Source organism: Pelmatolapia mariae, linkage group LG14 (genome assembly GCF_036321145.2).
Source record: "Pelmatolapia mariae isolate MD_Pm_ZW linkage group LG14, Pm_UMD_F_2, whole genome shotgun sequence".
Taxonomy (NCBI): Eukaryota; Metazoa; Chordata; class Actinopteri; order Cichliformes; family Cichlidae; genus Pelmatolapia; species Pelmatolapia mariae.
Window position 1 is genome coordinate 11,944,397 of NC_086239.1, and position 18,856 is coordinate 11,963,252.

The following is an 18,856-nucleotide window of genomic DNA, read 5'->3' on the forward strand; positions in this document are numbered from 1 at the left end:
CTTTGACCCGAAAGCATTTTTTTTAAAAGGCAATAATGAAAACTGAAATAGAAACCAATGATGTCACATTAGGAATGAACTGACAGACAAACTCATAAAGAACGGGATGGTTAAAGTCCACCTGTCAAATATGAAAATATGGCACTCGAGACCCCAAATGAAGAATCATGCGCAATAGAAGCTTACCTGTGTGGACAGGTAGTTGTATCCGGGCAGGTTGACTACAGCTCTTTTTCCTTCTAGTAGTGTTTACAGATCCCATTGCAGAAACAAATCACTGCTGTCGGATACATCCCGTTTCCTTGTTCTTCTTCTTCTTCCAGTTTAACGGCAGCTTGCATCCATTGAAGTTGCATTACTGCCACCCTCTGCTGTTACTTAGACTGCACTTAGCTCTTTAAATCCTCTTCAACAATCCCGTTCTTCTCAGAAACCGAAGAACCGCTCCTTTCCTTTCATGACATCCTAGCCAGTCAACCACCTTTTCAAACCTGGTTCCCCCCTAATTCCCAATTCTACCCTCATCATTCTCCTATGGTTATCATACCTTCTGCAGTTAATAAATACATGCTCAATTGTTTCCATAACACCACACCAATTACACAGCCCTGTTAAATGTTTCCCGATCCTAAAAAGAGTGCCATTCAGGAAACAATACCACAGTCTGTCAGACTCGCCCCACACCTGTCCAGCACCATCACACTCAGCACCGGGTCTCCACAAGGATGTGTTCTGAGTCCCCTCCTGTTTACACTCTACACATCCGACTGCTCCCCTACCCATCTCTCAAACACCATCATAAAGTTTGCGGATGACACCACCGTGGTTGGACTCATCTCAAGGGGGGATGAGTCGGACTACAGAGATGAGGTCAACAGACTGACTGAGTGGTGTTCAGTTAATAACCTCCAACTGAACACCACGAAAACTAAAGAACTTATCTTCGACTTCAGGAAGGGCAGAGCAGACCCGGCCCCACTGTACATTCACGGGAGCTGTGTGGAGAGGGTGCACTCCATGAGGTTTCTGGGCGTGCAGATCTCTGATGATCTCTCCTGGACTGCAAATACCACGGCGGTGGTAAAAAAGGCCCAGCAGCGTCTACACTTTCTGAGAGTGCTCAGGAGGAACAACCTGGAGGAGAGGCTGCTGGTGACATTCTACAGAGCCACCATAGAGAGCATCCTAACGTACAGCATAACAACATGGTATGCAGGGTGCTCAGCTGCAGACAGGAAAGTACTGCAGAGGGTCATCAACACAGCCCAGAAGATCACTGGCTGCTCTCTGCCCAGCCTGGAGGTCATTGCAAACTCTCGGTACCTCAGCAGAGCTGGCAATATCATCAAGGACCATTCTCACCCCAGCAATCAAGTGTTTGAACTATTACCGTCAGGCCGACGGTACAGGTCACATAAAACCAGGACAAACAGATTCAGGGATAGCTTCTTTCCCAGAGCTATCACCACAGTAAATAAGCACAAAAACAACTGAAACTGCTTAGCTACACCATACTGTCACCGTCAATTATTATGCTGCTATTCTTACTGTCATTATATTAATGCTGCTATCCTGTATATATTGTACTTACTATTGTTTGTTTTAGTGTACCTTTTATATTTTACATTTATATTTATTATTGTATTTTTGCACCAAGGGAGTGGCACTCCAATTTCGTTGTACCCTGTACAATGACAATAAAGGCTATTCTATTCTATTCTATTCTATTCTTATTCTACGCTTAACAATCTCCTCCCAACTTTTCATTCCCTTATTTCTTTTAACTTCTACTGTATTTTGCACCCTATACAATTCCATTTCCTTGTCTCAAAAAAACGGTATGTACTGGGTGGGCGGAGCTATCTGTAGCTTGTTTGTTTTCTTTTTGTTTATTTGAGAAGACCTTCCTTGAGTTTCATTTTTACTTTTCAATAGCTCTGAAGTGCTGAGAAATCTTACTTAAAATAATTGAGCTTACTCTTCCACGTTATTCGGTAATTTACTGTGCATACCTTTCATTAATCAGCACAAATAAGGTTGTATAGTTGGCTTACAGATTATAGAAATAGTTCAAAAGAAATTTGAAGAAATACTGATTAAACAGCGTTTATAACACACAACACCGAACTGAAGGCAGTATGGTGTAAGTAGATCTGCTTCTGTTGAAGGTGAAGGCACTTTAAGAAAATTCTCAGAGACCCAGAGCTTCTTTCTTAACTCTGCAGCCCAACAGGACATTTCCAGCTTCCACACATTCTGACACACATCTTGCCAAAATAGAAAAGTTATTATGAGAACAAATCAAATAAAAGCATACAGCATCAAACAGTGTTTAAAAGAATATTTTATTTGTTGTTCTCATGGGTACTACCATTCTGAGCAAGGAGTGTCTGTGTCTAACAGACACTACATATAAGATCTTATATGTAAAAGGTTTTTGCAGCCAGCATGAAAATGGTAAATATAGTTTTGTCTATGACTTTATTACTGATGCTCATCAGGAAAACTCCCAGGCAGACCCACTATTTTCATCATCAACACATTCCATTTGTTTTGCAGTTTTCCAGCAGGACTGTGCTGGAAAACTAGCTGCACAGCTGATGAATGACCTCTTTTTAGTTTCAAAGAGACATGAGGGATACTTCCCAAAGTCTGACCTGCATCGATCCATCCGCTCAGTGTCCATGGTTACCATATTTATTGCAGAAGCTGCTGTGAATTAAACAGCTGACACTGCAATAACTAACGAGAGATATGAGTGTTTTTGTGTTTAATGATAAAAGAATTTTGTGACTTGGTTAACTGAAGTTAACTTATAGTTAGGAGTGTCATAGATAACTCTCATGTGATCTGTGTCCTTGGAAATCTGGACTCGTGTGGACTGTTAAGAACTGCACACAATTATACTAAAATAAATAGGCTATTACTGAAATACACATGCTATATTATGAACTATGATATAAATATGGTGGTATTTACATTATTTACACTTCTTCCTTCAATTATTATTTAATAAAGCAGGCAAGGAGTGATTCAATATTATCATGCGCATCTTTTGTTCAGAACCAGTTTTCTTCAGTTAGTCTTCCCAAAAGAGTAACCCCCCGGCAGAGTTTTACAACCAGTTAAAACTGGTGGGGAGAAGCTGCTTGTTTTGCAGACCCTGAGCTAAGAGGTGGCCATGATGGATATCAAGCGCTGGTTATGGTCTTTAAGCTGCCCCCGCACATTTTATACTGACATGTCTGCAGGTTTCTAAGTAATTATTCAATCAGTAAAACATTAAAGCTTCTATTAATCCCAAATAAAAATCAAACTCATCTCAGGGAGTAGGCCACAGCTGCACCTTATAACCAACCTCTGATTAGAGAGCTAGGGGAAAGTTGAATGTTCATGCTGCGTTCACAGACACCATGCAGGAACAGAACATCTACAAAATCTAACCCACTACACATGCACTGGTAACATCATCACCTAACTTCAGTATTATAACTTCCTACTGTCCATGTATCCTTAATGTATCAACAAATAATTTTTAGTCATGGGAGAAAAAAGTACACTCATGTCAGAAAGGGTCATGTAGGAGGTAGTAGAGCATGTTTTTGATCTGATACATTTTTACACCTGGCGACCTTCCTGACATAACCCCAAAGGCAATTTGTGCCTCCAGCTAGAAATGAACTAGCCTTCAGCTCGCCAAGTGCATGTGTAAACCACTACATTATGGAGCCATCAGTTATAAAATTTCAATTCATTTCAATCCATTTTCTTCTGCTTTTCTGGGGCCGCGTCACCACCTGAAGCAGAAAATCCCAGAACGTCCTCTCCCGAGCCAGCTCCTACAGCTTATTTGGGGTAACACAGAGAGGTTCCCAGGCCAGCTGAGAAATATAGTCTGTCCAGCCTGTGCTGGTTTTACCCTGGGGGTTCTTTCCAGTAAAACATGCCTGGAAGCATGCCTTCCACCTCCCACACCTCCAGTCTCACAAATAGCTTTCTCTGCTGGGCCATTCAGACAGTCAGCACTGTCCCCCCCACACCCTACCCCTGCCTGTCCACCTCACCACTCTGAGCCACAGCCTGAGTAACCCTCAACAATCAGGCCACTCACAGATGGACTCTATTCAGACCAAGTCTTTTCTTTGCACTACTTCCGAGCACTTTGCGACTATTTTGTTCTCTAGTGAGTGCCTTTCTCTTATTCTTGTATATATTTCTCCTGTTTGCTATTTATTCCTGCTGTTTATATCTATATTTTTTCTGGCACGGTTGGTGTGGAGAACACACAGTTTTGTTGAACATGTACAATGACATTAATGAGCTATTCTATTCTATTCTATTGTATATTTTTTAAATTTCCAGAAGGCTTAATAAATGCTCAGTTTACAAACAATTAGAATTTTTGGGCAATTATTTCATGGCTCAGACTTTAAAGGGTTAAATATTGACAACTAAACAACTGTAAAAGCACTCATGTCAGAGACAAGCTTGTTGAAGAAAACCTGGCAGTGAGTTTCTCTTTACCCCGGCAACTGAAAAGTGAAAACAGTCCTCAGAGCTTTGCAGTTACAGCAGTCAGGCAGAAGATAGTTTTGTGTCACCAGATCTTAAAATCTGGGTTGCAAAAACCTTAACTTACTTTTTCTGTGTTCAGATCTGCAGTTCTACTCGGTAAACAAAGCTTGGAGTGATGTATTGCAGCCCTGTCAGAAAGAGAATTCCTCCGTGGTTGAAATCTGCAGTGACACAGTGGGTGTTGAAGCTAAAAATCCGCTGCCCCCCAAAATACCCAGACACACAGGGTTGTGGGTCGGCCTGGAACGATCAATTTTTGAGAACAATCCTGAATGGAAATGGATTTCAGATAGGTAGATAGATACAATGTTCCCTCTAAGCTGCGCGCGTCCGCAATCGCGCACAGCTGGCACGGTCTCTGCGCACAGAAAATCTGCGTTGCGCACAAAAAAAATCTAACCTGAATTGAAATCAAAATAAATAGGTTAACAATTACGCAGCTAATACGCAGCTAATCAACGTCGTTGACAGGCTATGACAGCGTCCTTACGTGCCGACACCGGTGTTTCAGCTAGCAAAGCAGCGTGGCTGATGTGGAGTGAAGCCACGTTAATGACAACGTGTACAACCATTGGAGATGTGAGCAGGACAGACGGAACAATTGACGGAAAAAATGCGTTATACCATGTAAAACCAGAGTTATGATTAAAAAAGAATATATGCAATGTTTATTTTTTATTTTTTTAGAATACTACCATTGTTTATATTTGCTGCAGGAAGAAATGGTAAAAAAAAAAAAAAAAAAAGGTGTTTTATAAGGAAAGCGCTTGAAAGCACTCTGTGAGCAAAGATAAAACCAAAACAAACCCACCCTTTCCTATTGGTCGAAAAATGTACCATGTGACCAATCCAAAAAAAAATGATGTGGCAACATGGCATTTAGTTGTTTAGGAAGGGGGGAAAGTTTTAGGAGTGACAGCGGTGTTTTGAGATGTGAGAGATTTGCGATGTTTAGCGCAAATCTTGTGTAGTTAGTGTGTAGTGTAGTCAAACGTTTTGTTGTGTGCGTCCCAACAATGAGGCGACTGGTGAATGTTACAGGTGTTACAGGAGTGATACATCTCCTGCTGTCAGGCCTGCAGGTATCAGGCTGTTGTTCTCTTTTATCTCACAGTGGACAGAAATTATTTTTTGGAGTGGCACAAATAATTTGTGTGGCATCAAATTTGATGCAGAACAGCTGATTGTTCTGTAAATAGTTTGAAATGTTTATTTAAAAAACGCCTTGGCAGCATTTTTAGGTAAACTGCAAAAAACTTTGTTGTTTCCAAAACTCAGTTACTGTTTTTTGAAGAAGTAACTATATAATTACAGTTTTTCTCAGTCGCTTTGGTGCGTTTCTCAGAACACCATCAACATTTGCACAGCAGTTAGTGCATTTCCCAAAACAATTAGTGCAAACTGCAAAACCTAGTGGATAGCCTGCAAAAGCACGTCACATGCACAGAATTGATTATCCATACCGCAAAAGCAAGTATCCATGTCAATGAAACTGCCAGTGCCATCAAAATGAAAAGTCTTGACACCATCTGTATGAACAAGATAGTCAAATGGCATTGTCATGTTTCCACTATGATAGTTTATAATTTCAGTGTTTCCCATTGCAAAAACAATTGGTGACACCTGAAAATGCTGACGACAGCACTATGGCCTACCTGTACAGCCATCTGAAATGTGCAGTGAAGTCACTGTAGATGTTATGGGAGTCTTGGGAGTAACTGAGACACTGAATACGTACGTTTCACATTTCCATTGTGTAGAAGTGTTTGTAATCCTACAGAATTGTGCAAAAGAAAAATATGCTACAGTCACTTGTTCACTGTAGAATACATGTAAACATAAAATCACCCATTTGGTAGAGCTGTGCACTAATGTGAACAATAAACAGCACATGTAACAGTACAGTAAATCATTCTGGCACATCCAGACGTTCCTGTCTGTCTGGCCACATATTTTCATCTACATCACAACAGATGTTATCCCTCGCAATGCAGCGAGGAAAGTATCTCCTGGAGTGGCGAATTCATCCTCTGCAGGACCCTGCTGTGATGTCGTCACATGCTGCATCCATGGCTGCTAGCAGGGCCATTTGCTCATGTGGATGCCGGTCATAAACTTTCCACCTCCAGGCAGAGAAAAACTCCTCTATTGGATTAAGGAATGGGGAATATGGAGGGAGATATTCAACCAGAATTCTGTCATGTGCTGCAAACCACTCTCTGACCTGATGGGAGTGGTGAAAACGGACATTATCCCAGACAACAACATACTTGCTGAGTTGGCCTCCACCTCTCTCATTCTCAGGGACTAGGTCCCTGTAAAGAGTGTCTAAAAATGTCAGGAGATGTTGGGTATTGTATGGACCAAGAAGGGGGATATGGGTGAGGACGCCGTTGTCTGAGATGGCTGCACACATGGTAATATTCCCTCCGCGCTGACCAGGGACTTCAGTGGTTGCCCTCTGTCCAATGCGATTTCTTCCACGCCTTCTGCCTTTGGCCAGATTGAAACCTGCCTCATCAACATATATGAATGTGTGCAGTGTTTCCCTGGCTTCCAGCTCCAGTACACGCTTTAGAGAGAGACAGAAATGCAATGTCACAATATGCCTGTGTACAGTAACAAACAGTAATGCATGCATTTGGTAAAACACATTGTACAGTATGTGCTGTGGAATTGCAAGTGTACTGCATGAAACTACGAAGTACTGTAAAACAGTTTGCAGTGCAGAACATAGAAGACCAGCTTTACCTGCACATACTGGTGACGGATCTCCTTCACCCTGTCACTGTTTCGTTCAAATGGCACTTTATACAATTGCTTCATGTGGATTTCATTCTCCTTGAGTACTCTGTCAATTGTTGAAATTCAATATTGCCAAATACCGTGTAGTTCTCTATGACAGCGCTTTGTATTTCTCTCAGCTTTATTGCATTGTTTGCAATGACCATTGCACAAATGGCTTCTTCTTGCTGTGGGGTAAAAAGGGGCCCTCTTCCGCCTCCGCGAGGTTGTCTGACAATCCTATGTGGTGCAGAGTGGACTTTTTGTGAATTTGCAAATACAGTACAGTAACATGTGATGTGTCTGAGATGGCACAGTACATTACAGTGAATTACTGTTTGCATACCTGTTTTCCCTACGGAATGTTTGAATGATTGAACTGACAGTAGTTCTTCCAATATTGGGTTGCACCCTTCGACCAGCCTCCTCCATGGTGAGGCCGTGATTGACAACATGGTCCACAATTGTAGCCCTTATTTCATTAGGAATCCGCCTATATCTGCCTCTTCTCCCTCTTCCCCTTCCCCTTCCTCCCCGCATCCTCACCCCTCTTCCACGGTGCTGACCTTCCATTTTGTGTCACAGAAGTGTAGAAATGGTACACACTAGCTCCTGCGCAGTTTATATATGCTTGCCAATTGGGGATTCACAGGATTCATCCATAATTGACAGTGAACAAGTTGTTTGTCATTGGTTACAACTGAACTTTCACACGCCTCCTCATGAGTGACAGCTGTAATTCACCTGAGATCAATTGTTCAATTTCGGAGCCATTTCCAGGAAAAATGATACAGAAAGGTATAGGATTTGCTTGACAGATGGCCAATATTTGGCATGTGATAACTAGTTCAACAATTTTGTGTGTGATGACTCAGGCAATGGATGTATGGCTATTAGTTTTATTGGGAACGACTATTCAGCATCCATAGGTATGATTACTTTTGACTGACATGACATAAGCAAATGGAAATGTCAGGAAGCAGCAGGGAAATGTATGGAAGAAACTGATTCATGTCCAAGATCATTTGCAGTTTGTTCAGAGAGGGGAGAAATTGCTACTATGATGTGCACAAATGACTGAGTGTTGTGGAGGTTGAACTAATAGTTATGAGAATTTCAATTCTGATCTGAGAAACGCACCAAAGCGACTGAGAAAAACTGTAATTGCCAAACATTGGTCATTATATACTGTATTTTGCAGACAGAGAGTTACAGGAATCTCTCCCAGACCACAGACTCATACTCATAATACAAAAAAAAAAAAAAGTTGTGTTTTCAAAATTGCAGTTCAAGTTATTTTTACTTCCAAAAAGTGTTAACATACTACACAGGTCATGAACAAGAGTTTTTTTAAAAAATTTTCATTGCAAATAAATGTAAATGCTGGCGTGACCACAGTGCACACGTCTAATGTTGCTCACAGTGGTCCAAGTAACCGCTCAGGGAGTTTGTGTGTTCGCTCAGACACATGAAAAATTAGAGGGAACATTAGATAGATAGATAGATAGATAGATAGATAGATAGATAGATAGATAGATAGATAGATTTTATTTCGAACATGCAAATATAATTGAAATAACAAGAGAAAAAAACTTCTTACACAACCACAGTGGAAAGAGCTTAACATTAGGTCAGAATTTTTCTTTCTTCAGTTGCCAGGTCTGAACAATAAGCCTTGCTCTACTAAAGCACCTATGCTGATGCAGGTCTATGTACTGAAGCTGTTTTTAAGTTTCAAAGCATAAACTTGTAACTTTATGTTCACTTTATGTTCCTAACATGTTCCTAACATTTATGTTTTCATCATTTCAAATTCACATTTGTGTTTTCGGTGCTTTGCATTCACGTCAGAGATGACAACAGCAGTAATTGCTAATAAATCAATTAAGAACAGAACTACTTCTCCCTTGTCACAGTGAGATGTGATTCCTAAAGAAACAGATGAATGACCCAACAAACCCAGTGTGTACATACTCTCTTTAGGCTACTGTTCTGTTTCCCAGGAAAACTATTTTGGATGTCATTATTTTTAATACTTTAGATTATTGCAGGGTCTTTACCTTAAATTACAAAGCACCTTGAAGAAACTGCTGTTGTGATTTGGCTCTATGTAATTAAATTGAACTGAAAATTGAATTTGTGACAGATTTTCGACATGTCTTGAGTTAGTTCACCCAAGATCATGGTTTTGTCTTTCTGGTTGTGTTATTTAAATATCAAATTTGATATTTTTTTTTTCCATTTCATGGATTCTTTAGCAGATTTAGTGTTGTTCCTAACTGACTTAGAGTTTAAATCTGGTGTTTAAATCTCATTACCTTTATTGTGAACTTCACACAAAGTTTGTGTTAACAAAAGCAAACTGATGCAGATCTCCTCAGAAGAATACACAGTCACAAGACAAAATGAAAACAGACTGTTCAAAGTGAAAGTAAAGCAGCTAAAAGCCATTAAATAACAACAATGTTGGGCCTGTGGCAAAATTTGAATGCACATGCGATGAAGTCATAGGTCTTGTTGAAGTGTTAAACATAAATTTCTTGATCTATAGAGACACAAAAACTTTAAATTATTGTTTGCTTGAATATCAGCCTTTCTCTATTTATCAGTTTTGAGTCTTTTTTTGTCAACTGTTTGTGCTACTTTTTGAAAAAGCAATCAGATTGCTTATTATTGTCAAGAGTAAATGTATTTGTTTGATTACTTGAGTAACCAAACATTCATCTAACAGTTCTGGAGAGGCATGCTTCAGCAGGTAGCTGTTTACAAAATGTTGTAACCTATCCAAAAATTCTTGGCAGTTTTACATTGAGAAACATTTATCGTACTGAGTACCATAAACACACCATTATTAATCTATGATCTTCCAACTGCACTGAAAAAAAGGGATTGGCCATCTCTTAGATTTATGTAAGGATCTTACGTGTATTTAACACAATTGCCTCATGCTTTACAGTAAAGTGTAACTATATAGTGTAGAAACTACATGATATGCAGAGAGGGTATATTAAATTGTTCATGTCATGTTCGAGTGAAGTAAGTCAATAATATAGCAATGTTAAACACTGCGTGTGATTTCGTCTCACGTGCTTGGGGAGTGGTTTGGGAAAGGCGTCCATCCTAGTCAAGTTGAGCAGCCACCTCTGGTTTTTCAGTATAATGAAAAAAGGAAATTGGATGGTTGTTACATTTACCCAAAGTCTAACTTGTAATTTGAACACAATAATTCCATGTTTCTATGAACATAATAAAATCATGTAGGATCTGTATGAAATTCAACAACTTAATTTGTTCTTGTTGAGATGACATGTGTGGGAAATAAAAGCTTAAATGGCATTGTTACGGCCCTGAGCCTTGGGAGTGAGAATGCCTTTTTTTATTTATGTAAATCCAAGTGTGCTAGGACTCGTCGGTGATTGGTTACTGGGAGACCCGTGCCAGCCCTCTTTTATGCAAATTGAAGTGTGCCAGACCACGTGGACGATTGGCTGCCTGTAGATCCCATGACACTCCAAGAGGAAATGACTGGCTGATTGTGTGCACCTGTGGGTATAAAAGGCTGAAGATCCTTCACACTATGGCGACTGCTGCTCAGAAGTGGGCTGTGTCCCAATTCAGGGTATGCACGCTTGAAGTACACATTTCAAGTGCGAATACGTCACCGCCACACGACGACGGCTGTCCCAATTCAAAGTGTGCTTCAAATGCATACTCCAAATGCGCCGTCGATTTCCCCAAATATCAAGCGTGGTCCGGTGCACGCTTCGTGGTCCCATATATCCCACAATTCATAGCGCAGCGGTGGGTGTGGATAATTTTGCCGCAAAATACGGCAGAAGGGAGCGGCCGAAGAGTGAACTGGCAAAAGTAAGTACTGAATATTATGTCACTTATTTATGTGCGAATGTTTAATAATGAAGAACATTAAAACATTACTGTTGGCCACATGTCGGCAAAGTTATGTGACATTAGTGATGTTTGTACTTTCAGCGTTTACTTGGTTTTAAAGCCTTTACATCTATCTACCTATCTACCTATCTACCTACCTACCTACCTTAATCTTACAGAGAATGTGATGATTTCATGGATAATTAAAGTCAGTCATATATCCACAAACACAACAAGCTGAAAGTCAGTGATGCTGCTCGGTTTGCAGTCCTGAATATCACAGCACAAGCAGGATTCACTGCACTGTTAATGTTAGCTATGTTATATTGCTGCCTCTGTTCGGTGGTGTCGAGCCAAACGGACTTTAACGTGTGTTTGAACGAGCTGACGGTTCACTCGTTAAGCTGAAAGAAAGATGCTTTAATCACAGGAGTCACACATGTGTCCACTGTACCATCTGGGAACTCTTCTTGTTTAGCATTTGTAATAACACAAACACTAAATCCTCCTTCTCTTGTGCTGTTTTGTAGCAGTGTATACACCTGAGACTGTCACCTGTCTGTCTGTCCTGCACTCTCTCTCTGTTTCTTTCTCTCTGATTGTGGAATAAAAGTATGAACATGTATTTATAAGTTACACTTGTGTTTGAATCCTGCAGCTTATCACACATTTGATTTCCATGTGTGACGACTGCAAGTGTCCAGAGTGAGGACAGACTGAGGGACCCACTGCTGCACATCATCTGTGAGGCTTTGCACCCCTGATGATCCACCAGGACAAACTCAGCAGTGTGTGAGGAAGAGGAGGAGGAAGAGCCAGCAGCAGCTGACAGATGGAGAGAATAGACAGACTGTTCCCTGTTTGTGAAGGACTGCTAGAAAAGTTTAAAATAACTAATTGTCTGTCCTGAATCAGTCTTATTAGGTAATGTTCAAATAATTTTATCATTCCAGTGTTTTCAGTGTGGGAGAAAGTACTCAGGGCCTTCAAGTTACACACTATGAAAGGCAGCAACAAGTTTAATATTCAGAAACCTAAAGTATGTATCAGCAGCAGAATGGACCTAAAAATAAATGTTTGTTTCAGTTCTATGAAGCTTTGAGTATTTTGGATTAGTAGTACTGCTGTGTTTGTTGCATCATATTGCTGTAATTGTTTATATGCTTTATATATTCTGAGCTAAGTTGATCTATAGTGTTACATCATATTCTATAAGGATGTTATGTGTTTGTAGACTTTCTGCCCAGTTTGGCCCATTTAGCAGAAGTCAGCCTGTTTAAGGCTCTGATATCTATTCTGTATGACTTAAAGCAGTTATGACATGGTCTGATTTTCTCACCCAATAAAGGAATATTTCATATATCAGTCTACTCTTCATTCTATCAGAAACAGTTTTCACAGCTCGTACATTTTCCTTTTTACACATATATGTAAGCATTGAGCCAAATGTAATAATGCCAACATATTAGACGAACAATATGTCTCTTATATATAATACACCTATATATACACTGTCAAAGATACTTGTCTTTGAGTGAAGATTTAAGGTGATAGGAAATATAAATAACTGCAACTTTAATCTTTGACCCAGAGCTCAAGCTCACTGCTGTAATATATCCTGTAATATGTATATGTGTGTATATATATATATATATATATATCATAATAATCTGACAATACATATAATATTGGCCATATTATATTTACATTACACACAGTGAGATGATTTTAGTCTCATGAACAACATTAGCTGATTGTTATTTACTAACTAATCTTAAATGACTGTTCAGTACAGAAATGAAGCCCAACTATCATGTTTTACAGTCCCGTGGTCTCAGCCTCAGATACTCAACTAATCAAAGTGATGTCATGACAAAAATGAATGACCAACAAAACATTTTTTCTCCTTCATTTCTGTCACACACTGCTGTATGACACGTTTCTCGCGGTTAGTATCATGGTTGCTAGGCAACCTGAACAGCGCGACGAAGGCTAGACCGTCTCAATTCACAAGCCTCTCACTTCCGCACCTTCCGTACTTATAGTACGCACCGTCCGTAGTACGCGTAGTGTGCGTACTTCAAGCGTGCATACCCTGAATTGGGACACAGCCGTGGACATACAGGGCGTTTATCAATATGCGTACTTGTGCGTACTTGCGTTCTCGTGTACTCGTGATACGTCATCAGTCGGAGACCAAGTACTGTTCCAATTCGAAGTACGCATCAAGCCGAGAACGCGAAAAAGTCCCGGATGTGTTCTCGATCCGCCCGTTTCATCGAGCATGCGTCGGTGTGGACTTGGGACAGCTATATATCCCAGAATGCATTTCGTCCAAAACTCAACAGCGGACTGTCTATAGTATTGAGTGTCCACTAGAATAGAAATAAAAGCGTTCTAACATCTCACCTGCTTGTTTTTATTAAGGTATGTACACGTATGTACATGTACACTATTTTTATTAATAGAGGTTTCACTACTGAGGTTAAAAATGATATATAAGTCACTTAGATCACTTCTAAATGTTAATGTTTGGTTTATTTCAGTGTTTTATTTGTTCCTGAGTAAACCGGTTTGGCTGTGATTAAAGTTAAGCTTCATAACATGTTACTCACAGTTAAATTAAGAGGGGACGGCAGTAAAAACTCCGGACCTGTGACATCATCACGTACGCTGGTGTTCATATCGCGAGTCCGTGCTCGCGTTCTCGGCGGGTACGTACTCCCGTGCGTTCTCGGCGAGTATGTACTCACCGAGAACGCGAGTACGTACTCGCGTACTTGGGCATTGATAAACGGCCACAGTGTCCTCCTTGTCTGCCTTGCTTTTGAACTTTGTTTGCTAAACCTGTTTGCAGTGTTGCACTTTGTGTGTTAAACCTGGTATACAGCTGAACTAGTGATGGCCAAATGAAGCTTTCTGAAGCACTGAAGCTTGTATTGAAAAACGGTTCATTACTCGAAGCTTTTCAACACAGTCCTCTCTGATGACACCTGGTGGCCAAAAGTATGAAGAGCAGCTTGAATCCACAAAATAAAACCAACTGCTTCATTATGACTGCTCACTCTACAGAATGGAATTTTGTCTGATATTGGGCCGCCGTTGTGTTGCTTTGAACGTGTATTTTTGGTGGTTAAAAAAATGTTGTTTATTTCTTTAATAAATAATTTTGACCAGTAAACTCTCCTTATTTAAACATGCATCATTGTGTGGTCTTTCTTTGCTTGTGCCTTCTTGATGGTGGTAAATACAATAACTGAAAAATACTACATTACATATAATATACATATGATAATGTACAACACATTATGGAGTATCCTTTCTGCTGTGAGGTCCTGCTTCCATGCACTTATGCAATTAAACACTAGATGGGTATATTTATGAATAATATTATATAAGGGACATTTTCCCAGACATATTTTTGACCTGGGGGTAGAACTGATTGTGAAATGGAAAGGGAAAATGCTTATGAACTTGCAAATTAAAAACATGATGCATTTAAGGTAGCCCTTTTTCATTTTTATTTAAGAAGAGAATTTGTTCTAGTGTGCGATGGCCGAACCTGTTCCTTTTCGTGGAGATAATTTCTCCTGCCTTAAGGAAAATCCCTTCACATGGCACAGAAGAGGCTGGAGTGCAGAGAAACTGGTAGAGATGCAGTTATACAGTCTACCTGGGCCCCACAAACTATCAGATAAAGAAAATAAATAAATTCAATTGCTGCACATTTGTCAGACTAACATTTTCAGATTAATTAAACAATAAAATATATATTTTTACAACATTACATGTGAAGAGTCAAGTGGAAGTTTTTCTAAAGTTATTTAATGATATTTATATTATGGAAGCAGATTTTTGACATTTTACCTTTTTCCCGTTTTCAGATATAATAAACACGCACAAAACAAAAGCAAACGGCCAGAACACAAAGCTGGAAAACCCATCCGATTGACGAAAATCAACTCAAAATTCTCCCACACAACAGAACCTCCTCTATTCCTCGCTGGCTCCAAATTTCTTTTTTTTCTTTTTTCTTTTTTTTCACCTGTCCCGTTTGGTTCTTTTGCCATCAGAATTATTGTCTAAAGGCAAAGAAAGATGCCCAACGGATTTACTTTACCAAATGGACCATCCCAGCCTTGCCGTAATGGTCCATTTGATTCACCTTTTATTGTTTATTTTATTTTCACTTGCTGAATACGGGACAGACTTGACTGGTGGAAAGAAAGGGGAGAAAGAAAGAGGGAAAGAAAAAAACTGAGAAGAGGGACGGGGAAAAAGGGCAAAAAACAAAAACCAACAGAATAAGCAGACAAAAAATACATATATCGATCACCTGGATCACCTGTTGAGAAAGAAAAAAGAAAACAAGCAGAAGAAAACGAGTAATAAACAACATCACAATGATATATGAGAATATGACAGTAAATACTAAATATTAAACATTATTGTGCAGCACGTAAGATCGACAGCGCACAGTGTGCTTTGAGGTAGGAGCCAAAAAGGGTGTAGTTTGTGTGTGTGATCACCTGTGTGTACACCTGTGAGCATGGACGCGCTTGTTTTTTTTTTAAAAGGTTCCTTCATGTAATGATCTGCTAGAGGGTGTGGGGGGCCACTGCCCCGTCCTCCAGGGCATGAAGCAGGTATGGAGGAGATCAAAACTCCAGACATCCAGAGGCCCCCAGAACACAAGAGACCAAGGAAGACCAACAGAGGGGCAGCCGCGCCACTATCCCAGAAAGAGCTGGCTCCAAATTTCTCAGTATAAATATCAGTGGTTCGCTATCTGTCACCATCAAAACACTCCACAAATCCCGCGAATGATTCACTTCCTTATAAATCATTGTATCAGATACCGAAGCAGTTAGGTTCTAAATGAAGCTTCGGACGTCACTGATCACGTGACTCTGGCCAAACGAATCAAGCTTCGACACAGTGCTTCTGAAGCAGTGTGTTGATTTTTTTGACACACGCACCGGAGCTTCAGCTTCAAGCGGGCCATCACTAAGCTGAACTTAGTTTGGTTAGAGTTTTGTGATGCTGGCTTGCCTTAGTTAACCCTTAGCTTTTACCCTTGACTGTTCTTTATGTATTCATTGGTTGCCCAGTGGTCTGTTGAACAGCCCTGTTGATTTTCTGTTTAAAGTTTGCAATAAAACCTTTTATTTTACTCCCCTCCTGTCGCCTAGCAGAGGGGGTCATAACAGGCATTATATGAAGTATCATTAACCCCAATAAAGTGTGATCTTTCAGTAGTATCATACCAAATGAAGTACTAATCTTAGGAAGATTGTTTTGCTTGTAACTGCTTGTAACAGTCTGTACTTAGATTGCGCCACTTATGATCCTGGGGCCTCATAGCAAGAAACAGGAAACAGCTGGGGGCGAAGGAGTGTTGCAACCCTCGGAGAGGGATAAAATGAAATATTGAAACCAGACAAAGGGCTTCAGCTAACTGTCACTGATGGATGACAAATATACTCTGCTTACGCAACAGGGTGTGTGTGCAGCCTGTTAAATAGTGAAGTTTGTGTACTTCCTTTTTTGAGATTAACCGGACCGCGCTTTGGGTGGTATCGTGTTTGTCTCTCACATATATGTGCTTAAATAAATAATTGTTGTTGACTGGACCTGCTCTGAGTATTGGTTGTTTGTTCTCAGCCCATCATCAAAGAATTGGGACACATGATACAATCTAGTAAGAGTAGTTAGTTGCCTGGACTCATGAAATTCACAGGATCACACGAGATTTCAAACTGCAGGAAAATCACTGGAGTTATAAGAGGCAGACAACTACACACTCACCATGTGTATGCTATCGCTGTTTATTGTGGCTTAACCTGTCTAGGACAAAAATGTACAGAAAAGTCTGCATCAAGCCTTGGAATCATAGCTTTCCCACTTTTGTTAAGCCTGGATAGTGGCGTGGTGATTAGTGCTGTTGCCTCACAGTGAGCAAGTCCTGGGTTCAAATCCATAACGGGGGTAGTTTGTAGTAGGGTCTCTTTGGGCATTCTGGTTTCCTCCCACAGTTAGGTGTCATACAATTAGATTTAGGTTAACTGGTAATTCTAAATTACCCATAAGTGTGAGTGTAAACAGCTGTTTGTCTCTGTGTGATAGACTGGTGAGCTGTCCAGGGTGTAACCCGCCTCTTAACCTATCACTTTGGAGTTAAGCCCCAGCCCCCCTGCAACTTGGATAAAGATAGGAGGATGGAAGTCGTTTTAAATTCATTTGACTTTTATGTTAACAAGACTCTAGACTTTGTTGAACATTATGTAATATGAAGACAACATCTAGTATTTAAGTGACCAAGCAGTATTGGGGTTCTAATAGTTTTGGAATAAAATGACAAAATTGTGAAGGATTAAAATATTCCAACAGCTCAACTTACTTCATCTAAACATGTTCCAATCACGTTTCATCAACACAAAATGCATAGGTTTATAGAAGATGAATAGGTTGTGTTGATTTAACTTAGTTGTTTAAGTTTCTGCCAAAGCAAAACAATTGTGTGCAAAAAATGTCCACTATTGAATTAAGTAAATCCAACATGCTCTTTTTTCAGTGCAGAGATGTTGCCACCACAGCAGACCACACCATAAAAGATGGCTGAGGCCACCACAGAGTCATAGAAGGTCTTCAGGAGTGGGCCCTCCACTCCAAAAGACCTGAGTCTCCGCAGCAGGTACAGCCTGCTCTGCCCTTTTCTGTAGAGGACTTCAGAATTATGAGTCCAGTCCAGTTCATTGTTCAGATAAACACCAAGGTACCTGTAGCTGTCTACAGCCTCGATGTCCATACCTTGGATGTTCAGTGGTTGCAGTGGAGGATGTTTGTGCCTGCAAAAGTCTACCACCAGCTCCTTGGTTTTACTAGTGTTGATCTGGAGGTAGTTCTGCTGGCATCAGTCCTCAAAGTCATGGGTAAGTTCTCTGTACTCCTTGTCATCCCCATCAGTGATGAGGCTGACTATTGCAGAGTCATCAGAGAACTTCTGCTGGAAGCACTGGGTGGAGTTGTGGGAGACGTCTGCAGTGTAGATGGTGAAGAGGAACGGAGCCAGAACTGTTCCCTGTGGGGCCCCCGTACTGCAGACGACCCTGTCCGACACACAGCCCTGTGTTCTCACATACTGTGGTCGGTCGGTGAGGTAGTCCAAAATCCAGGTAGTGAGGTGGTGGTCCACTCCTTTGTTTTCCAGCTTGTCCTTCAGGACCTGGATATGTTTCTTCCCTTCTGTGTTTTAAGATAAACATCTTGATACGTTCATATTTCTCAGTTCACTGGAATAATATAGAGGCTCTACTTTTTATTTAAACGTTGCCATGGTGCATGAACTAACCGATTTGCCTTTCTGGAACTGGAGGTGGCTGCTGATATGCAGGTTATCCAACAGCTGAAAACAGTTCCTGGAACCAGTAAGGGCCCTGCAATCCTTGGTCAGTCTTCAGATGCACCCTCATCCTCGCTTTTCTGCTCACACACAGGATGTACTTAGCGGCTTAAGGGAAACTAATGAAGGAAAATAGTTACACGGTTGTACACAGAGCAGTTCAGATTCTGAATATCTAAGTACTATCGGAAAACTAGGGAAGTGCAG